The sequence below is a fragment of the Equus caballus genome, chromosome 25 (assembly GCF_041296265.1).
Source record: "Equus caballus isolate H_3958 breed thoroughbred chromosome 25, TB-T2T, whole genome shotgun sequence".
NCBI lineage: Eukaryota > Metazoa > Chordata > Mammalia > Perissodactyla > Equidae > Equus > Equus caballus.
In genome coordinates this window covers 37,642,802-37,665,676 of record NC_091708.1, presented here as the reverse complement: position 1 = coordinate 37,665,676, position 22,875 = coordinate 37,642,802, and the positions used below count along the sequence as shown (strand labels likewise).

The window sequence follows — 22,875 nt, the reverse complement described above, 5'->3', positions numbered from 1 at the left end:
ATACACTCGAGCAGGAAAAGGAGACCCCATGTTTTACGCTTCCTATTCTGTGAGCCCACACGAGGTGCTCAGTGAACCCAAGAGTTCTTGATGGAGCATTGATAGTTGTTTTCATCTTTTCGGTTTACGCACTTGCAAGCTTGCTGGGGCCTATGAGGCGTGCTGCTGGCCCCTTTGCCATTCAGCTTTGTCCTCATACCTTCCTTCAACTACAGTGAGACCAGGTTGCACTCAGGTCCCTCCACATCTCCTAATCTGGCTCCTGACTAACTGCAGCCTCCTTCCTTAATGACCCTACCCATATCCTCTACTCAAGATAAGTAGGACCTCAAATCACCTTTGTTCTTTCCTTGTCTGGTGTTTTTTGTAGGATGTTCTCCCTGCCTAGGAAGTTTCTCCTTTTGGATTTCTACCTGTTGAGATGTTACTCAGGGCCCAGCTGAAACTGGCCTCCCTCAGCCAATTCAGGACAACCCCAGCTGCAAATGATTTCTTTGTAAAATCCTATAAACACTCATTATTACTTCTACAGTTATTTCACTTAGCAGACATTTACTGAGCATGGATATATACCAGCTACCATGCTAGACAATGTGGAGATAAATAAGACACAATGTGTGCCTACAAGGAGCTCCATTTAGTTAAGGAAATAATTCCAACACAGAGAGATAAGTATGCTGTGTGAGAGTTCTGTCTCTGTTACAGTGGTAGCACAGGAAGCAGATGGGTTATTAACTTTTGAGGAGTGTGCTATGGCCAGGTAATGCTGCATAATGTGGGGTTAACTAAGCTTTATTATTTACTATGTACTGGATATTATATATAGGTTTCTCTTGTTTAATCATTTTAACCTCAAACTCCAGATTAGGAAGACTCAGGATAAATTACACATCTGGTACAAGACAGAGCCTGGAGTCAAACCCAGGTCTGTCTGATGCCTACATCTGTGCTTTTTCCGTTATGTGTTTTGCCTTCTTTCTCACAACATAGCCCTCTATAAGCAAGTACCTATTGAAACAACTATACAAGGGAGAAAATATGAATGTCAAAATAAATGGTACAGATAGTCCTTTAAAAGTAGAGAAGACTGAATTTCCAAGGCAAGAAGGTCGTGGATGGGTCTGCTCAACTTTGAATATGAGCAAGGAAGATATTTTGTAGAGAATAACTGTGGACTCTGAATTCAATTCCTGGTCCCTTCTTTTACCAGATATGTGACCTTTGGCAAGTTTCTTAATTCTAAGCATTATTTTCCTCAAGTATGGGTTGGGCTAGGGGGGTAATACTGGTCTCATGGAGTGTCATGAATATTTAATGAGCTGATATGGGTAAAGGGCCTGATACATGGTAAGGTCCCTTGAAGTGATAGCTGTAAGATGCAGAGGTGCAAGGCCTGTGGCATGGTTTTAGAGTGGTGAGTAGACCAGCCTGAATCAAGCAAGCCCTTGCTGCTTTTAGTGGGGATACCAGGAAGTAAAGTTGGAGGGTCAGTAGGGGTCAGAGTCAGTGAGGGCTTGAGGGTCAGGCAAGAGAGGTAAATTCTAGTTTCTGCTCATAACTTTTCCAGTTAAATACTTTGAGGATCTGTGATTGATTCAGCAGCGCCAGGGAAAATGTTAGACCCTGGGGATGCAAAAAGGAATAAAACCAGGTCCCCACTCTGAAGTTGTTGACATTCCAGTGGGAGAGACCAATGAGTGTGCAGGTGAATGGTAGTAAAATACTGTAGGTACTAAGATGGCAGTACCCACAGGGTACTGTGGAGCACGAAGGAAGGAACACTGATGATGGTAGCTAATGGGCACTTACTGTGTGCCAGTGTTGTATTAAATGCATTATCTTAATTATTCCTGTACAGGAAGGTGTTATAAAGCATTCTGATTTTACAGGTGAGGAAACTAGAGCACGGAGAGGTTAAATAAATTCCTCAAGTTTCTGTAGCTCTTGGAGCTGTCAGTAGAGGGGCTTATCTGCTGGGTTTTGGTATCTTCACTCTTCAGTACTATACCATATTGTTTCATCTTTGCGCTGTGCATGGGGACCCTCTGGACAGCCTTCAGAGAGGAGCTAGGTCTTCAGCCGTGCCTTCAGTGTGCCCATCACTTCTAGGCCGTAGGGATAATGAGCAATAAATGTGGTCTCTGCACTCAAGGGGCTCATTACCTCACTGTCGCGTAAAGTGCATTTCTTTTTTTAGTAGGGGATTTGTTTTGCCTGTTGATTCATATCTGAAGACTTTAGAAACTGTTGCAGTTCAGTGGATTTATCTATACTTCAGGCCAAGAGAATTTGCTGGATATCTTTTATTCTGATGTATAGGCCTTATTGTTAATGACACAGCAGTAGATACCAAATTATTATATGACAGGTAATTCTGTTGTTTTACATTTTTTCCCCGTGAGAGGTACCCTGACCTTGTGTTTTCTGTGAGTTTGAAGTTTTTGAGAAGTTTTGACTCAAAAGTTAGCACATTTCAGCTTCTGTTAAATTTAAAATAATTGAGCACTTATATTTTAGTTATTGTTAAATATTTGTGTATGCTTTATTTCCTTCAATCTTCATGATTCTGTAAGATAGGTGGTATTATCCCATGTAACACCTGAATAGCCTAAGGCTTAGTGATTAAGTGTGATACCCCAGAGTCACACATTAGTGAGTGATAATGCCAGGAAAAATTGGCCAGGGGCTGGCCCCATAGCCTAGTGGTTAAGTTTGACACGCTCTGCTTTGGTGGCCTGGATTCAGTTCCCAGGCATAGACCTACACTACTCATCAGCTGCCATGTTGTGACGATGAGCCACATACAATATAGAGGAAGATTGGCACAGATGTTAGCTCAGGGCCAATCTTCCTCAAGCAAAAAGAGGAAGATTGGCAACAGAAGTTAACTCAGGGTTAATCTTGCTCAGCAAAAAAAAAAAAAAGCCAAAAAGGAGTAACAAATATTTATTAACTTAGTTCTCTTTTGAGCATATACCTCAGGGGTCTCCAATTCGAATGCGCATGATATAAAGAGTAGGACAGTAGGTCATATGCGAACTGGAGGGTATATGACCAGCCTGAAGGTAACAGTCACTGCTCAGCTCCAGTTGTTTGTTGCTGTGTGAGGAAGTGGGCCCAGTGTCCCTGGATCCTCTGTTTTCAAGAGATGCTGGAAATCTGTATTTTAACATATTTAGTTTAAGAATTTGCCATTTAAAAAATTATTGTGTAGGCCAAAACGCATTTGTGGGCTGTGTACTGTCCTGGGCTGCATGATTGTGAACTCTCATCTGCCCCATCTCTGAAATTTTGGTACCCGCTGTTCAAAGCAGGAGATACAACACACGTTATGGTTATAGATCCAAGGTCTACTGATAAATTGCCAGAGTGAGGTGGTATTGTAGTCGACTCATACTAATATCTTCGGGGAAGTGGCAGAGTGAATGCTTTTGTTATGTAATCAGGCTAAATTTCAGGACGCATGAGGTTTGGATGAGGAGATGACCTTGGAATACTTTTGTGCTCTTCCCACGTTAAATGCTACCAGGTCTTGTCTTTTTTGTTTCTCTCTACAATACCGTGAAGTGAATAAGGTGGGTAATTATAACCTTTTGAGATGAAGAAATTGGCGCCCAGTGAATTACAGTTTAGTAGAAAGTGCACTACGTTAAGAGGGACTTGAATTCTGAATACAACTATGTCACTAGCAGCCTTTTGATTTTGGTCAAGTCGCTTAGAAATTTTTGTATCTTTTTTCCCATCTGGATGATAATGAGGAGCTCAATTCAAGTCTTGCTGAGGTCTTTTCAGGATGCCAAGCTTTCTGATTCTAATTGACATGCTTAAAGTCACACAACTGATTACTGGCAGACCCCAGCGGAAAATGGTTCAAATCTAAAATGCTGCTGCTCCTCCCTTGATGGCACGTAGGGAGCCACTACTCTTCCCTCTGTTCTTTGTTCATTATTTCTTCTGGGAAAGGACCTTGACAGGCCAGGTGCTCCCCAAATGCATACAGTGATCTGTTGACTATATGTACACAAGATTGAAACGGGGCATAGAGACACCCAGCATAGTGAGAGAAATATGGTCAGGGAGTTCCCAGCCCAAGAGTTTAATTTGTTTTTATTTTAATACACAGCTTCCACAAGGTGAAAATTGAAGAAATATTGGTCTTCCAGATACTTGTTTTCATTCGTACTCTATTGCATAAGGAAATAACATAGAATATAAAAATGAAGAAAATAAATCCTGAGCAGTCATTCAAAATTTATTAACTCTAGTCAGCAGCAGTCTGGATATGTTGGGGAAATAGATTTAATATAGGAAACACAAAATTTGGCCCCAAAGAAGAAAACAGTTTTAAGTAATTGAAAGTGAGGAAAAATGGGAGAAACTACTTAAACAAAACTTAAATTCTGGAAACAGCAAGAAGGTATTAGAATAACTTTTGGAATTAAATTGTAGCAATCAGTTGTGAAATAAATTGAATATTATGTCACATTTGCCCCTAAATATATGCAGTGTTAGATTCATATCCTATACTTGAGTATACGTTTATGAATATGATTTTATTATTGATGCAGAAAAAGTAGGCTGAATGTGTAAAACTTTCCAAAAATAACATTTTTTGGTTCCTTGTGGACTCATTTTTAGGTACTGTATTATAAATAAGTACTGCTTTAGCAGAGATATTGGTAGAAAATGGTTTGAAGGAATGGTTTTCTTTTTAAAACAAAGTCAATTTTTCTCAGAACTTTAGTTGCTGACATAAAGGAGACTAACAAAGAAGAACTGAGGTGCAGGCTTGAATCTTGAAGCAATGTGAGGTGGGGCTTTAGGGTCACACCCACCTGGATTCGAACATACTGGCTCTGTCAGTTGTTAACTTGTGTGACCTGGACAGTCTCCAAAATGAGGACAGTACTGCCAGGCACATACAGTACTTGTGAGGATTAAATGCAACAATTTATGTAAGTACCTGGTCCTGTGATGCTCCTGAAGAGATGCAGGTACCAGCTTTCAGGGGCACAAGACGTTCAGATGTCAGTATCATGTAATAAACGATTCTGTGGAGTGGTTGTGAAGGAGTGTCTGGATCATGAAATTAGTTTTGTTAATTTCTAGTTGTGCTTTGTGAATTACTTAGCACACCTTCTAATTGTGCACTGTTGAGAAAAGGGTTTTATTTAGTATGCTAGTTTTAGCCTATTATGTGAATTGATCTGTTAAATAACAATAAACACTTCCAGTTGCTTTTATTACCTTTATTTTGTGCCCATGTCTACCCGTTGAAGTTGTTAGAACAAGGCAGGTATTATGTTCGCCTCATCCCCATCTTAGAAGTGCTAAAACTGAAGCCTAGAGAAATAAAGTGATTCAAAGTAGAGAGAGAGAGACCGATAATGGCAGAGCTAGGATTTGAACCTTTCTTTTTTTACTTTAAATACAGTGTTTTTGACACTATTCTATGCTGTTCTAGATTTGGATATTGGAACTGGCCCTTGTTTGAGGATGGTCACCAACTCTGGCCGTTCTTACTCATTTAAGCTTAATGCCTGCAAAAAGTTGTTATTGATTATATTGTGGGAATATTTGGTTACAGGTATAATCTTATGATATGAAGTTTAAAGTTTTATTAAAACTACTAATACTCATTGCTGGTAGTTTGTTAGTGACACAGTCACTCATGAATTGCTAGTGGGAATATAAGTTGGTAAAACTTTTCTGGAAAGAACTTTGGCAATATTTATCACAAGCCTTAAAAAATAAGTCATGCATGCCTTTTGAGTTTGTAACTCCGTTTCTAGGAATCTTTCTTAAAGAAATAATCAAGAGGTATAGAAAAATATTCATATTCAAAGATATTCACAGCAGCAGTACTTTTAATAGCAAAACAACTTTAGGATTCAACAAAGAGATTAGAGAAATTATGGAAAAGCTATAGAATGGAAATATTATGCAGTCGTTTTAGATGTTTTAGAAGAATTTTAGTGACATATTAATATGCTCATTATATAATAAGAAGTGAAAAAAGATATGACTACATAAAGTATGATCCCAATTATTTCAAACATATATACAAAGAAAAAGAAATAGGTGGTGATATTATAGGTCTGTATGCTTTTCTCTGTTTTTGAAAATATTCTCTGCTAAGGATAAATTATTTTTTAATAAAAAAATCATTTTAGTTTAAACTTGGTATTAAGAAAAATGAGTATAGCCAGTGAACATCATTTTGACCAAAAAAGTTTTCACTAATGTTAGTGATCAGAAGTTGTAAATGGATCGTACGTTCAAGTTAGTTTTCATTTCAGTTGTTTTACATTTAGACTGGTTTCATGTATCTTAACATAAGTGATGTTGAGGTTCCCAGGCTAGCCTTCCTCAACCTCCCCAAAAAAATCCTATTTAAGACAATATCATGGAAGAAGTGTTGTACTCCTGTTGATGGTTCCAGGGTCCCAGTGGCCAGTGGGACACTAAGTAGCCCTGTGTTAGCTTTGTCTTTCAGAGAGAATACACTCCTATCTCTGTGAGGCTGGACATCGGTACCTTTTGAGTTAAAATGCTTATATATTGGGAAGTGCTTTTTTGTTATGGAAAATTGTGTGTCAATTTCTATTTCACTTTTTTTTTCCCTGAGGAAGATTTGCCCCAAGCAAACATCTGTTGCCGATCTTCCTCTTTTTGCTTAAGGAAGGTTTGCCCTGAGCTAACATTTGTGCCAGTCTTCCTCTGTTTTGTATGTGGGTCACCACCACAGCATGGCCACTGACAAGTGGTGTTGGTCTGTGCCTGGGATTTGAACCTGGACCACTGAAATGGAGTGTGCCAAACTTAACCACTAGGCCATGGGGCCGGCCCGTCACATTTTTTTTGTAAGAAAAATTTAAAGATCAGAGTTTGAGTTTTTATTTTTCTGGTAACAGTATTCAAAAAAGTATGAAAATTAAAATGTCATGATGAATTGGTGCCTTTTGCTCTTTCCTAATTGTTATTTACTTCATAATTGAAATTGTGATAGTTTCAGCATGTACTGTTAGGCGTGATGGTCAGTTACTTTTTTTTTAATGTGTATGGTAATTCTATATACAGTATAAAAAAGCATGTGGAAATTTTAACAAAGTATTTGAGCATATTTAAATTAGGAAAATACCAGGCAAGATGTTTCTTTTTGTAAACTGCTTCTGTCCAAAGCATTCTGTATATTATCAGAATGAAAAATGACAGCACTTTGTCATCTGTTCAAATTGATATTGCACTCTTTGCAATGACAGCTGAAAAGGCCCACAGGTGCCATATAAAGAGGTGACCATGTTGTCATATTTCATTTCGGCATCCCTTTGCAAAGCCATAATTACCTAATTAGGTTGTTAATTAGGAGATTAGCATTTCACTATATTGATAGAATGCTCTTTACCGGCATGGGGCTAGATACAGATTTGTCAGCCCTAATTTATAATTTCTGCCTTTTTTGTACTTATTTATTTGCTTAAGATCCTGATGTGGGGCAATTCGGTTTACCTGAGAAACAGTTTGTTTAGAAGCTAATGAAGCTTTGATCACTGGATTAAAGTTGCTGAGTTAAAATATAAGCAAAATTAAAAGGGTGGTCACATCCCCAAAATGGTAATAAAAATGAGTTGGCATAACTTGTTTTCTCCTTAGCGTAGACAGCAAACACATGATAAGAATTAAAATTGTTGGTATAAAAAAAATCCAAAATGCAAAAACTAAGTCTGAAGTGTGATAGATTTATATATCCTAAACTAGATGAAGGAAATTATTTAGTTGTCTTTAATAACAAATCTCTATCATTTATACTTGAGACTTATAAAATATGTTAAGTATTTTGAATGTATTTTAGAAACTGAAGCTTCGTTAATGACTTCAGAACAAATATATTCAGTCTTCAGTTTAGACTTCCATAGATAGTCATCATGTATCCCTGTTTGTTTCATTTGTACCTTCTGTCCATTAGTCTATGCTTGGAACATTCTCTTCCCACAGTCTTTGCAGTCCTGAGTGCTTATGGAATTTGAAGTATTTCACAGTAACCTTTGCTTGGTGAGCTATTCGGAGTAAGCAGTGTTTCTATCAAGTGTATCCAATGTTCTTTCTTTGAAAGGGAAGAGGCTGGAAAAAAATTATTTCCATCCATTTTCACTCCAGTATGTGGATTTGACTATAATGTTTATAATTTGCATTATGTGTACCTTTTCTGCTTTTTCTAGTTAGGGAGATTAACAGTTTTAGAACAATGTTAGGAGCACCATTCCCACTGAGGTAGTAGTTTAGCTCCTTTCGATTATATCTGGTATTAGCTGTTAAAGTTGTAGAAAATGCATGTGTGCTTAAGTCCTTTTTCCCCCCTGGTTGTTATGAAGAATTGTATTTGTTTATATCTGTAATTTTTTTAAAAAATATTTTTATATGAAGAAAATATTACACGCAAAATCTTCAGTATTTTTTTAAAAACTTTTTGCTTAATTCTAATCTTTCATTTATTCAGTCACTGTTTGCTGAATATATGTTAGGCACTAGGCGTGTCTGGGAAGTGAGCAATGAAAACCACGGACACTGACCTTGCTCTCGTGGGACTTGCAGTCTAGTAATGGAAAGTACAGCCTACTTTGAGAAGTACAACCTAGCTGGAGAAGTGTATGGTAGTGAGAGCAAAGGTGGGAATGGAGGAGTACCTGCTCTGGACCTGATAAGGTCAAACCCTCCTAGGGCAGGTGATGTCTGAATTGGGATCCAAAGGGTGAAAGAGGAAGTGATGTCTAAGCCAGGTGGAAGGACAGAGAAAACTGTTCTGACAGAAGGAGTATATGTTCAAAGGCTTGAAGAAAACTGAAAGTCAGGTTGGCTGGAGTAGAAAGAACTGAAGGAAGATGGAGCTGCAGAGGTAGGCAAGGTTCAGTTATATTAAAAAACTTGGGAAGTCATTGAAGGATTTTAAGACAAGTTAGGGAACAATTGCTGTAGCGTAGGTGAGGGATGGTGGCCTGGATTAGGTTACGGAGATAAAGAGAAGTGAATGGAATCTAGGGAGAGAAGAGGATACACAGGATTGGCTGTAGGCTTCATAGAAACAAAGGAGCCAAGGGTTCTCTTGGACATTCTATTTTCTGTTCTTAAGCATGAGACTCTGTGTTGAAGTGCCTCATAGAGAAGAGGTTCATAAGTGTTATTTTCCAATATGACTCAAAAATGTCCAGTACTAGTAACTAGTTTTCCTTCAAGTGAATTGAGAAGAAGAATAACATTAGAGTGTCACTTTTGGGCCCTACACTGAGATGGCAGCTTTGTGAGGTGTGAGATGATGTCTTACTGAGGTCCAGAGAAATTGTCTTTCCCAGTTTTCTCAGCTACTGGGTGGTGGGATTGGGAGCACAGCCAAGCTCTCCAAAGCCTTTGTGTTTTCTGTCATGCCATGTTGCCTTTCTTGTTTTATTCTCTTCTCTTTGTTTATTCCAAAGTGAAGAGGAGAATTACTCCGCAAAGTCCAGTAGTTCAGCAGGCTGCTGACAGCGGCATTGTTTTAATGCTGTGGCTTCTTATGCCCAGCTCTTGTATGGGTTAAAGCATTGTCTGGGCCTTTGGTAGGAGAAGATGCTCCAGCCATGAGTGTTTGCTTCATGTAAGTCAGAAGTTCTCTTGGGATTTCTGGCACTGAGGATTTAGTCTCCCTCAACTAGTGATGTAGATTAGCTACCTCCACAGGGTTAGGGTCACTAACATATATGAAAGTTCTCCTTTCCCCAGGGGAAAAGACTTGGAAATTCCCTTTTCTTAAAAAGTATTTCGTTGGGCCTGGCCCCGTGGCCGAGTGGTTAAGTTCTCACGCTCCGCTGCAGGTGGCCCAGTGTTTCATTGGTTCGAATCCTGGGCACGGACATGGCACTGCTCATCAAACCACGCTGAGGCAGTGTCCCACATGCCACAACTAGAAGGACCCACAACGAAGAATATACAACTATGTACTGGGGGGCTTTGGGGAGAAAAAGGAAAAAAAATAAAATATTAAAAAAAAAAGTATTTCATTATTCTTTTTTATTTATTTATTTATTTATTTTTTGGCTGAGGAACATTCACCCTGAGGTAACATCTGTTGCCAGTCTTCCTCTTTTTGCTTGAGGAAGATTTGCCCTGAGCTAACATCTGTACCAGTCTTCCTCTATTTTGTATGTGGTTCACCACCACAGCATGGCTTGAGTGGTGTAGGTCTGTGCCAGGGAACCAAGCCTGGGCCACTGAAGCAAAGTACGCCAAACTTAACCACTAGGCCATGGGACCAGCCCTGGAAACTCCCATTTTTGCATGAGGAATTTGACATCTCTTTGATGTAATCAGCTTGTATTACAAATTGTTTAAAAGTTTTTATGGTCACTGTTGCCAGTACTGTTGGATTAAGTGATTTGTTGGTATCCTTGTGTTGGAGTCACCTGAACTAGAAGAAATCTAGGGTGCAGCATGGATTCTAACCTTCCTGTGTTTCTGCCTCCCCCTTTTAAATTGAGATATCATTTGTATACCATAAAATTCACCCTTTTAAAGTGTGCACATTAATGGTTTTTAGTATATTCACAAAGTTCTATAGCCATCATCACTATCTAATTCCAAACATTTTTATCACCCAAAAGGAAACCTCATACCCATTAGCAGTCACTCCTCATTTCTTCCTCACCCAGCCCCAGGCAACCATTTATCTACTTTCTGTCTCTATGGATTTGCCTATTCTGAACCTTTCGTGTAAATGAAATCACCCAATATGTAGCCTTTTGTGACTGGCTTCTTTTACTTAGTGTAATGTTTTCGAGGTTCATCTCTCTTGTAGTATCTATCAGTACTTCATTTCTTTTTTTTTTTTTAAGAATTTATGGGGGCTGGCCCCGTGGCCGAGTGGTTAAGTTCGCGCGCTCTGCTGTCGGCGGCCCAGTGTTTTGTTGGTTCGAATCCTGGGCGCGGACATGACACTGCTCATCAGACCACGCTGAGACAGCGTCTCACATGCCACAACTAGAAGGACCCACAACGAAGAATATACAACTCTGTACCGGGGGGCTTTGGGGGGAAAAAGGAAAAAATAAAATCTTTAAAAAAAAAAAGGGAATTTATGAATTTTTTTTTTTTAAGTGAGGAAGATTGGTCCTGAGCTAATCTTGCCAATCTTCCTCTTTGTTTTTTTCCCTCCCCAAAGCCCTAGTACATAGTTGTATATCGTAGTTGCAGGTCCTTGTACTTCTTCTATGTGGGTTGCTGCCTCAGTATGGCTTGATGAGTGGTGTGTAGGTCTGCCCCTGGGATCCAAACCAGCGAACCTCGGGCCACCGAGGCAGAGCACACAAACTTAACCACCGAGCCACCATGCCGGCCACTCTTCATTTCTTTTGATTGCCGAATAATACTCCATTGTGTGGAGATACTACTTTTTGCTTGTCCATTCATCAATTGTTGGGGATTTCGGTTGTTTCTACTCTTTGGCTATTATGAATAATACGGCTGTGAACATTCCTGTGCAAGTTTTTGTGTGAACGTATGTTTTCAATTCTGTTGTATATACCTTGGAGTGGATTGCTAGGTCATCCTGTTTAACATTTGGAGGAATTGCTAAACTGTTTTCAAAAGTGGCTGCACCATTTTACATTACCCACCAGCAGTGTATAATGTCTGCCCCTTTCTGCTTCTGCCCTCTTTGGGCTCTGTGTTGCTCTGCTCTGGGCTGGAGGCAGCCCTGGGCTCTGGGACTTCCATGAACCCTTTGTCTTGATAAATGGGAAATTTTCCATTTGTCTCTGTTCAACCAGGTTCATTCTACAAGCGTTATGTGTACCAGGCCTTATATTGGCTGTTAGTGATAGGAAGCCAAGTAAGACTTCTAGTCCTTTTCTCAAGGAATTCACAATCCAGGAGTTGGAACTTCTTGCTAGGAAAGAGGGGGAGAGGGGAAAGCCAGTGAAGAAAGTAACTGCATAGAAAGTTAGGAGTTTCCACAGCATGGATCCTAACTTTAGAATCTAGGCAACAATTGATTTGGTTTTCACTGCTGCTGGGGTTTCTGTTTCTCAGCCGGTCCTTTATTGCTTCTCCTTGGGGTTTGTCTCTAGGTTACTGCTCTTTTCTTCTTACATACTCTCGCTGGGTAAGCTCCTTCACGTCCACGGCCTCATCTGTCATTTATACATTGATGTCTTCCAGATTTGCTCAGACCTTTCTCCTGGGCTATCAGGTTTGCATCATGATGGATCTCTGTTTGGATAATCTGTAGACATCTCGAGCCCAGTGTGTCTGAAACATAATCTCTCATTTCCCTTCTACCTGTTACGCTGTTCCTACTTTTGAGTACACAATTTCATTTATCAGCGTTATCATGCAAGCCATAAACTTCCCCCTTCTCCTTAACCCTCCACACCCACTCACTCACCAAGTTCTACCAATTTTATATCCTAAATATTTTTTAAATTCATAGACCTTTCTTTCACTGCCTTGCTTCAGATTTCATCGTCTCTTCCCTGAGCAGGAGTCACAGCTTCATAACTAATCTTGTGTCTTGTCCGTCAGGTTAATTTTCTATGCAAGTGCCAGAGCAGTCTCTCTGAAATGCTAATCTCATCAGCAACTTTGAACTCCGTGTAGTTTTAGTTACTAACTACATGTTCTGCTGTTTCTTGTTTGAGTACCTTCTCTCATGCTGTCTCTTCTGCTTGCAAGAGATGAGTTTGTTTTTTGACCCTTCTTCCAACCATCCAACTTCTCATCTTTTAATTTTCATCTTAGACCAGGAATAATAACAATAGTAATAATAGTAAACATTTGTATAGTGCTTTACTATGGGGCAGGCACTGTTATTTGCTCATAACCTCACAATAGTCCTATGAGGTAGGCATGAAAATTATTCCTGTTTACAGATGAGGAAATGGAGGCACAAAAATTCTTGCTTTCCCTGGTCCCGCAGTGAGTGAGTAGCTGAGTCCAGATTGGAAGCCAAAGGCAGTCTGATGCTTGATTTCTTGCTCTTAGTCTCTCCTACCTACCCTTTCCCAACCTTCTAATTCCCTCCACTTCCCCCACTTCAAAGGTTGGTTATCCTCTCCCTGTTTCTGTAATAACCCATGCATGCCTGATGTCAGTCTGCAGTCCATAGGACACATCTGGAACCAATTTTATTTTAAACATTTTTGTTCAAGGAGCCAGCATTATAGATTATTTAGTTGCCAGCTTTTTTCGCCCCACCATTGTTAAGGTGACTAAGTTGAAAGTGATCACTTCCATTATGTTGATCTTAGTCATCTCTATGAAACCTTGTCTGAGTATCCAGTTTCATTTAGATATTTTTCCTTTGTGTTTCCATGGTACTTTGTTATAGAATCCTCTAGCATTGCTCTCATTCTTTATTGTGACCATTTATGTACTTGTCTTTTCTCCCTTGCTTGACTGTAAGCCTCTTGGGGCTAGGGACTGTGACTTATGACTTTATATGCCTAACTTCCAGCATGTGGTAGATATTCACGCTTATTGAATGAATAGCGAAGTGTCTTTATACCCATATCTAGACTAATGAGAGAAGAGGATTAAGAAAAGCGTGATGAAATGGACTTAAACTGGCAATTTGAGGCAGCGTATTGTGATTGTTTGGAGCAGGGATTCTGGAGCCAGGCTGCCTGGGTTTTATCCTGGCTCCACCTCTGACTAGTTATGTGGCCTCGGGCAAGTCTGTGCCTCAGTTTAATGACTTGTAAAACATGAATAATAATAGAATCTACCTCACAGTTTTTTGTTTTTTGTTTTGAGGAAGATTAGCCGTGAGCTAACATCTGCTGCCAATCCTCCTCTTTTTGCTGAGGAAGACTGGCCCTGAGCTAACATCTGTGCCCGTCTTCCTCCACTTTATGTGTGGGATGCCCACCACAGCATGGCTTGCCAAGCAGTGCCATGTTCACACCCGGGATTCGAACCGGTGAATCCCGGGCCGCCGAAGCAGAACATGCACACTTAACGGCTGCACCACCGGGCCGGCCCCATACCTCATAGTTTTATAAGTGACATAAGTGGTTGCTGCATAAATAAGCAACCTTCTGGAATCCAGAGAATTGATTATTCCACTTAAATTGTATTTTGTGAAACACTCCCACCCTAACTGTATAACGTTATAGGTGGAATGAAGCCAGCCCTGCTGCTGTAATCTCATGTTTGATCCATGTGCCAATGGTTTTAAAAAAAAAAAGTCAGTATAGAAGGTTATAAAAAGTATCTGGCAAAGTTAGTGCAGTTGTTTGTTAATAACAATAATAGCAGCATTTATTGAGATTATGAAAGCTCCATTGAAATGAAAGTACAAAGCACCTTTCAAAGTCACATAAAAATAGTTTGGGTATTATCTGCTAATTTAGATTATCTCAGTGCTGTCCTCCATTCATTGAGTTGAATGAATGAGTTTGATAGTTGACAGCTTATTTATTTTCCTTCCAAAAAGATGTAGCTAGAACAGGAAAAGTCAATAATATTGCATCTTGAATTTGTATAGTGCTTTTTAAACTTTTTGTAAGTCTCCCTCTGAAGTGGCTGAGTAGGACAGATTATGGATGTTTTCCTGCTGAGGAAACAGTGTCTGAAGCATCTGACTTGCTTGAGGTCATCCCATAGCTAGTCCCCAGGCAGGCTAGAGACAATAACCTGGAATTCCACATGTGTGTAGTAACTTTAACTTGCGTAGTTCTAGGAACCAATTTCTATGTTTAGTGGCCTTAAAAGAATAGGTAGTAATCCAATCAAATCAATCAACATTGAGGGTTTGCTGGCAAAATCTTGATACTATTAAAATCTTCTTTGTCAAAAAAGGAATTCCTTGTACCTCTGTCCTTAGAGGCTGAAGCGTGCACAGTGATGGAAGTAAAATGTGCAGTGAGATGCTTCTGGCCTTTGAGGGAGATCGTATGAAGCACAAACACACGCAGGTTTTCAGTTGGACTGTGGGCTACTCCCAGTCACAGCCGCCGCCTCACGTGTGGTTGGAATTGAGTTTGAAAGCTAAAAAGGCCCTTCTCACAGTTCAGCATCCCCATTCAACACATGCAAAAAATGAACTGATGTGTAAAACAGGTTTAAAGAGGTTTAAGGAAGTGACTTGTCCAAGGCCATGTAATTGGGTCCCTGGTAATTAGGGAATTCAGGTTTCCTGAGTGGTGCTTGCAATAAACTGTGTTGCTTCCCCTAATTGACGATGTGCTTAACCTGAGAGCCAGGTAAGTGGAAACATAACTGTATTGAATTCTGTTTGTTTAAGCAAACTTCAAATATCAAGGAGATAATCAAAAGGAAATAAATCTTAGCCTGTAGTGGGAAACCTGTCTGCTGAACCAGCACCATGGGTGAGGGGCCGCCTTTTGGAAATTCATAATGTAACCCATTGGGAACAAGAAAGATTCCTTTGTTTGTCTATTCATTCTACGCTAAGCTCTTATTGGATGCCAGCCACAGTCTACTAGAAACCGGCAGCACAACGATAAGACAGTCAGTGTCCTTAAGGACCGTAGGGTTTACAAGAGAAAACCAACATATAAGCAGATTATTATTTTAAAAAACAGTGTGATTAGTTCATTCATTCAGTCAGTCTTTAACATAGCAGTCAGAGAGATCCTTTTCAAATGTGAGTTAAATCATATCACAGCTCTCCTCACAATCCTCCGGTGGTTCTCCCTTTTGCTTGGAGTGAAAACAGAGTCCTTAACTGCGAACTTAACCGCTATGCCATAAGGTCACCAGTTCGGGTCCCGGGTGCGGACATGGCACCGCTTGGCACGCCATGCTGTGGTGGGCGTCCCACATGTAGAGTGGAGGAAGATGAGCACGGATGTTAGCTCAGGGCCAGTCTTCCTCAGCAAAAAGAGGAGGATTGGCAGTAGTTAGCTCAGGGCTAATCTTCCTCAAAAAAAAAACAACAACAACAACAGAGACCTTAGAATGGCCTGCGAGGCTCTGCACGGTTTGCCCCACTCTTCCAGACCTCCTCCTCTACTGCTTGCTCCATTGTTCGACTCCTTGCTACTTCTTGAATAATGCCAGGCATGCTCCCTGTGCTTGGCGACGTTACTTCACTCAGAAGTCCACATGGCTTGTGCTCTCATTTCCTTCAAGTGTTAGCTCAAACGTCACCTCCTCGGTGAGGCATTCCTTGAATACTTTATGTATAGTTGCGCCCATGGTGCCAGCACCTAGCATGCCCCATCGTTCTTCCCTGCACTGTTTTTCTCCATAGCACTTCTAATTTACTGTACAATTTACTTGTCTGTTTTGTTAGTCTCCCCCATTAGAACGTGAACTTCATGAGGGCAGGACTTTCCATCTGCTTTGTTTTCTGCTGTACTGTCTGCATCTAGAACAGTGCCTGGCACATAGTAGGCATTCAGTAAATATTTATTGAATGAATATGTTCAATAAACACTTAGCACCTCCTGCCAACAGGCAATGTGCTGGATTAATTACTTTGTAGAAGTAGCGATGAAGTGCAGCGCAGTGGGACCACAAGAAAGGGAGCAGCCAGCCTGGTCTAGGGGATTCAGTAGGGAGCTTTCCGGAAGAATTGACAGTGGAGCTGGATTTTGAAGAGTGAGTGAGAGGTTGCCAGGTGAAGGAGGATGGAGAGGCTTCAGGTCAAAGGGGAACTTGGAGGGAATGCAGCTTGCCTGTATCGTAGTAATTTGGGCTTTGGTTCTCCTTGAGATAGGTTACAGTTTCAGTAAACTGATACTAGGGATGGAACTTTGTTTAGTACCTTATGAGCATAGATTTTAGTAGCAAAGTTGTATGGTTTAGTCTTGGTATAAATAGAAGGGATATAAAACCCCCCTTTCTGAGGGAATTAGAAATTACCACAGATTTAGTGGCTTCACAGAACATATCATTACAGTGTGTCTCAACCTCAGCATATTGATATCGACGTGTTAGGGGGTATAATTCTTTGCTGTGGATGCTATCCTGTGCATTGTAGGATGTTTAGCAGCATTCCTCGCAGCCTAGACGCTAATAGTACCCACCCCCAGTGTGACAACCAGAAATGTCTCCAGACATTGCCACATGTCCCCCAGGGAGCAAAATTGCCTTCCATTTGAGAAGCACTGTGTTGCTTTTGGTGGGGTCTAGGATTCCTGTCTCAGCAGCTTTACGCATGGTTAGGGGAGAGAGGTTTATGTCTTAGTAGATGAACTGCATTTCTGAATCTAGAATTGGATCAAAAATTCGAAATTGGCACCTCCTTAAACATGATATTCATATATAATGACTATATTTAAGGTAGTAATAAAGTGCTTTTAAAACAACTTTGGGGGCTGGCCCAGTGGCGTAGTGGTTAAGTTCACGTGCTGTGCTTCAGTGGCCCAGGGTTCACCGGTTCAAATCCTGGGTGGGGAGCTACAGACAGCTCATCAAGCCATACTGTGGTGGTGTCCCACATACAAAAAAATTAGAGGAAGATTGGCACAAATCTTAGCTCAGGGACAATCTTCTGCACCGAACAACAACAACTTTGGACCCTGGGGTTTGGAGAAGGGTTCATGGAGGGTGAGAGATTTGAGTTGGACTTAGATTGGCACAGATCTTAGCTCAGGGACAATCTTCTGCACCGAACAACAACAACTTTGGACCCTGGGGTTTGGAGAAGGGTTCATAGAGGGTGAGAGATTTGAGTTGGACTTAGATTGGCACAAATCTTAGCTCAGGGACAATCTTCTGCACCGAACAACAACAACTTTGGACCCTGGGGTTTGGAGAAGGGTTCATAGAGGGTGAGAGATTTGAGTTGGACTTAGAAGAATAAGGAGGAGAAAGGCACATCTCAGACAAAGGCAGTATCATTACCAAGGGCTGGACTGTGTTCTGAAGAGTCCTGGGAGTTGCATGCTGGGGAGAAGAGGCTGGTGAGTGAAACTGGGCTATAGAGAGTCTTAAGTGTTGTAAGTGAAGGTGAAGGGGTTTAAGCTGTTTTTCTGCACTATGTATTTTCATTTCTATTGCTGCATAAAAAATTTCCACAAACTTAGTGACTTAAAATAACACAAATTTAATATCTCTCAGTGGGTCAGGAGTCATGGCTTCAGCTGGATTTTCTGCTGAGGGTCTCAAAGGGATGAAATTAAGATGTCAGATAGCTCCAGCCTCGTCTGGAGGCTAGACTAGGGAAAGATCTCTTTCCAAGCTCCCTCTGGTTGTTGGCAGAATTTAACAATATGACTGAGGTCCTCATTTTCTTGCTACTTGTTGGCTGGGACCGCTCTCAACTCCTGGAGGCTTCTCTTAGGTCCTTGCCATGTGTAGCTCCATAGCATGGCTGTTTGCTTCTTCAGGGCCAGCAGGATCATCTCTCTGGCTTGGATTCTCTCTCTTCGGTTGCCTAGGATGGCATCTTACATAATGGAAAGTAATCGAGGGAGTGTCTCTCCCGCCACCTTTGTTATACTCTGTTGTCTAGAACCAAGTCAGGTTCCACCCCCACTCAAGGGGAGGACATACCACAAAGGTGTGGATACCAAGAGACAAGAATTTCTAGAGCCATTTTAGAATTCGACTTCCATATATGCTTTTAGCTCCATGAAGGCAGTGGCGAAGTCTTTCTAAATTTTTTGCTCAGCACTGTATCCCTGGGGCCTGGTACATAGTAGGTGCTTTTTAAATATTTGTTGAATGAAATCAGTGAATGAGTATTTGGTAGGCAGTTGAGTGCTCCTATGCTGGTAATTTCACGTTGAGAAGCAGTCTAGTTTCTTTGGCATTATTCATTTCTTCACTCTAGGTAAAACTAAGTAAAACCTAAAATTATTTGTTTATTATCACAGGTGTCAATCAAATCTATTATGTCAGAGACAACACCCACTGGAAAAATAATTTAGGGCTACATTGCACCAAACTAGCAGATTTCTTCTAACAGCCAGAAATGTTGGCAGTTTTAGAGTTTTGAGGGTGGTGGGTGATTAGGTTGTCAGAAGTTTCACAGCTATTGCTAGCCTAGTAAACATTATTTCAAAACACTTTGAAAATACTGCTTGTTTTATAACAGCTGTGTAATAATGGAGAGTTTAGTCTAACTTGTGCTTAGAACTTTATGTATAGTTTGGTGTTAATAATTACAGTTCTTCAAACTTGTCATAAGAAACCTCTACTGAGCAAAATTTAGATCTTGAGTTGTCCATTGATAAAGTGCCGTTTTGTCTTCACAAAATCAGATATTTCTGACACCAAAGAAATGTGTTTTTCCACTAGACCTTGCTGTTCACACTGGGGTTATGAGAACCCAGTATGTGCCAGGGGTACCAGAAGTCACAAAGTGAGCATGGCACATCTTCCTGGAGTATCCATTTTAATGAGATATTCAAAGGTAAAACATTGTTTTCTATTTAAAACAATTACAGGTGCAATATATTATAGGACAGGATACGAAATACAAATGAATTCTAAAAATAAATTTCTTATAGCATATTACTTTAGGTGGCTTGCCCTGCTTTCTCTCATACCTTGGTTTATGGTCACCGCCCTCTGCCCTTCAGCAGCGTCAGTGGACAAAGTTTGAGAGGCACTGTACTCTCCTAGGCTCCCCTGAACTGCATCTTGTCAGATGGTAAGATTCAGAGACATTTCAGGTGCAGGTTAGTGGTACAAGGAAAGAAAAATTAAGGGTCAGCGTCCCTTTGTCCAAAGGAGCCATTTGATAGAAGAGGAGACCTGGTCTCCTGGTAGACTGGTGGGTGGGGGTGGGGGCGGGTCTGGCTGGTCTTAGGTGGCCTCAGTCACTCATCACGGGGCCTCAGCAGGATAGCTGGAATGACAGACAGCTGAGCCTCTCCATGTGGTCTCTTGTCCCAGCTTATTCTCATGATTCAAATGTGTTCCCAAAAAGGCAACAGCAGAAGCTGCACGGTCTCTTGAGGCTGTGGTTCAGAAGTTCCATGTTACTTCCACTGCGATGTTGTTGGTCAAAGCAAAATCACCTTGTGAGCCCAGGCTCAACGGGTGGGGAAGTAGACTCCGCCTCTTGATGGGAGGAGCTGCAAAGACTGACCTTTTAAAACTCCACAGTGTGACCTTGGGCAAGTTACTTAACTCCTTTAGGCCTTAATTTATTTTAGTCTATAAAATGAGGATATTAATACCTGACTCTTGGGGTGGTGATAGAATGAAATACATTGTTGCATCAAAAGTACAGCTGATAGTAAGAGCTCAGTAAATGTCACCTATTACTGTCCTCTGTGGGTTTCTGCCTGATGAAAGCCTAGCCATCCTTAAATGCGCCTTTCTTCCTCCCTGAAGCCTGTGTAACTTTCTTGTCTTTTGAAAAACATATTGTCCTAGTGTCTCATTTGGTGGCCAGTATGTCTTGCCTTCTGTTACTGTTGTGTGTGTACCCTGCATAGCTCATCTGCTGAAGTTTGTAAGCCTCTGGAGGGTACAGGCTGGTGTTCATGCCATTTTTTGTAGGATTTGCAGTGCTTAGGTCTCAATGACGTTCAGTGAATGAATCCCGTCTTATTCAAAAGATACAAGCATTTCTTTTCTGTTGAAATGTAGTCTAGTAAGTAATTTTCGTGAAAGTATAGAAATAAAAATATGAAAAGAAAAATTAGACTCTCTGGATATAGGGTCTCACTATATACTAGTTAATGAAATTAGGCATATTCGCATGGAGAAGATCTTAATTCCTTGAGGGGGAAAAAAGTTCAATTTTTGTCGGTCTGAAAAATAAATGAAGATTTAATTTAGAGTTAAATTGGAAAGAGTTAGAAAAGAGATTTAAAAGAAAGTGTGTTTTATTTTAATGGTCATTTCACTTATTTTCAAATTGCAGGAGATATGAATTCTGAACTTTAACCAGATCAAAGAATGTTGCAATCTTAGTTAAAAAAACAAGGTCTGTTGGTTTTTATTAAATGGAAGACTTTGTATATAATAAAAAGGCTTTTGTTTGTGTAACTTGTGATTGTTCCTTGTGCAAAATAAATGTGAGTAACACTCTGCGCAAATCCTGTATAGGAATCAGGTTTAACTTGCCTAATGCTAATAGCGTGAAGTCGGGGTACAGTGTGGAAAGATAAAAAAATCTCGCATCTGCTGTTACATGTTGTTAACTCCCTCAGCAGACGTTAAATCATTTCAAGTACACTAATAGTGTGGGAGGTAAATTAACTAACCATTAACAATCTTATAAATACACAATTAACACGCCAACATTTATATGACACATTGATGGGGCAGCAGTAATTTTTGATTGGGAGTTTGCAGACCTTTGAGGAGCCTCAGGCTGTTGCTTATCCAGACAAGTTTTCACAGATTGCAGGTGAGCGGGTTGAAGTCTGTCTGGCAGAGGGAAGTAAGTGTATAGAGTGTTTTGAAAGTGCAGGAAGGGGAATTTCCTTTTAACCTTTGTCTGGATTTGAGCATTTTAAGTCATGTTGCTGCCTATCTGAGGTCCTTAGGGAGTGGAGAAGTATAGAAAGGGCTCATTGCTTATGGTGGGGTTATTTAAAGAAACACAGAACATTTCAGGTATAGACGTAGCTAAAGTTACATGGATCCCTGGGGATTCTTAGATACTTTGACGTAACTGGGAATTTGAAGTAACCCTTCCTCTGCGGTTTCAGGTCAACAAGTAGACCATCTCTGAAGTTCCTTGCCCATGTAAAATTTGGGACTTGTTTTTGAACAACCATTACATGTGCTGCTTATTTCTTGCTATTGTACAAATCACTGTTGCACTAGTGGAGGGGAAGCTAAGGGTCTGGTTGGCTGCATAATACATTTACAGCCTTACATTTTCGCAAAGACCCATGGGAAGAACTTCTCTCAGCTGACTCTTGATCCAGTATTTTCCTATGACTCCGGAACCCAAAGTGCTCAACAACAGGATTTTTTTAAATCATGTTTATTATGACTGTTGTAATTCTTTGTTTTCTTTATTTTGAGAGGCTGTATAGTGGTTAAGATCCCAAGCTCTTGGATTTGATTCTCTCTTTTGTTACTTATTAGTTATTTGGCTTTGGGCAGGTTTCTTAACCTGTCTGTGCCTCAGTTTTTTCCATCTGTAAAATGGGGATAAAAACAGTAACTATCTTATAGGGTCATTTTGAGAATTATATGCATTAATCCACGTAAAAAGGAAAGAACAAGTCCAACTTTTGTAGTAAGTTAAGCTTAGCTATTACAATTGCTTTTTGCTTCTAGCATTCTGTAGTCTACCTGTAGCGAATGTACAAAGTCTTACTGGCTTATGGATTCATCCTCAATTACTTCCCCTTTGCTACTTTTCTCATCTGCTTTTTTACTATGTTGTACCTTATGTTTTTCTATAAGCCATTGCAAATAAAGTTTGGAGGGTGTGTGTGTATAAAGTTATTATTAAAAATATACTTGCATTATGACTTGATACCTTTAAAATCTGCTCCCCTGTTTAGGGCATGTTCCAAGTTACCACAGGTGGGTTATGTGACCATTAGTGAACACAGGTTAATGAACTTTAATGAACACAAATGAACGTTACAAACACAGTATATAAAGTGATAATAGCATCCACATTGCACCTGGAACCATACTTAGCCCATAGGAGGAACTTAAATATTTGTTGAATGAATGAATGAAATGTAAAAGGAGACCCACCCAGTACGTTAAAAATGGCCGTGTCATTTTGGGACATCTCTTACTATCCTCCCACTCTGCATTGATGTTGCTATTGCTTCCAGTTTTAGTAAAACAAATCTTTATGCTTTGAGGAACCTGGAGTTTAAAAAAGTGGGACATCATAGAGGAAGAGACTTCCTGGAGCCTGACATGATTATTTATCTGATAGCCTAAAGGTATATGAAAAGGACCTGCCGTCTTGGAGAGTCAAGAATTGGTGACATCCAGGCA

At 40.3% G+C, this 22,875-nt stretch overlaps 1 protein-coding gene across 34 annotated transcripts in view; it reads left to right on the top strand.

Moving 5' to 3' along the window:
* MAPKAP1 (MAPK associated protein 1) overlaps positions 1-22,875 on the top strand; it is a 225,525-nt gene that overhangs the window by 1,107 nt on the left and 201,543 nt on the right. For 3 of the 34 annotated variants that reach the window (XM_070251804.1, XM_070251808.1, XM_023628879.2), the window contains exon 1: positions 19,229-19,354. The exons of the other annotated variants lie outside the window; for them this stretch is intronic. The gene's annotated coding sequence lies outside the window, so the exon portion shown is untranslated. Of the gene's footprint in view, positions 1-19,228; positions 19,355-22,875 lie in introns of those variants that run through there. 34 annotated transcript variants of the gene reach the window in all.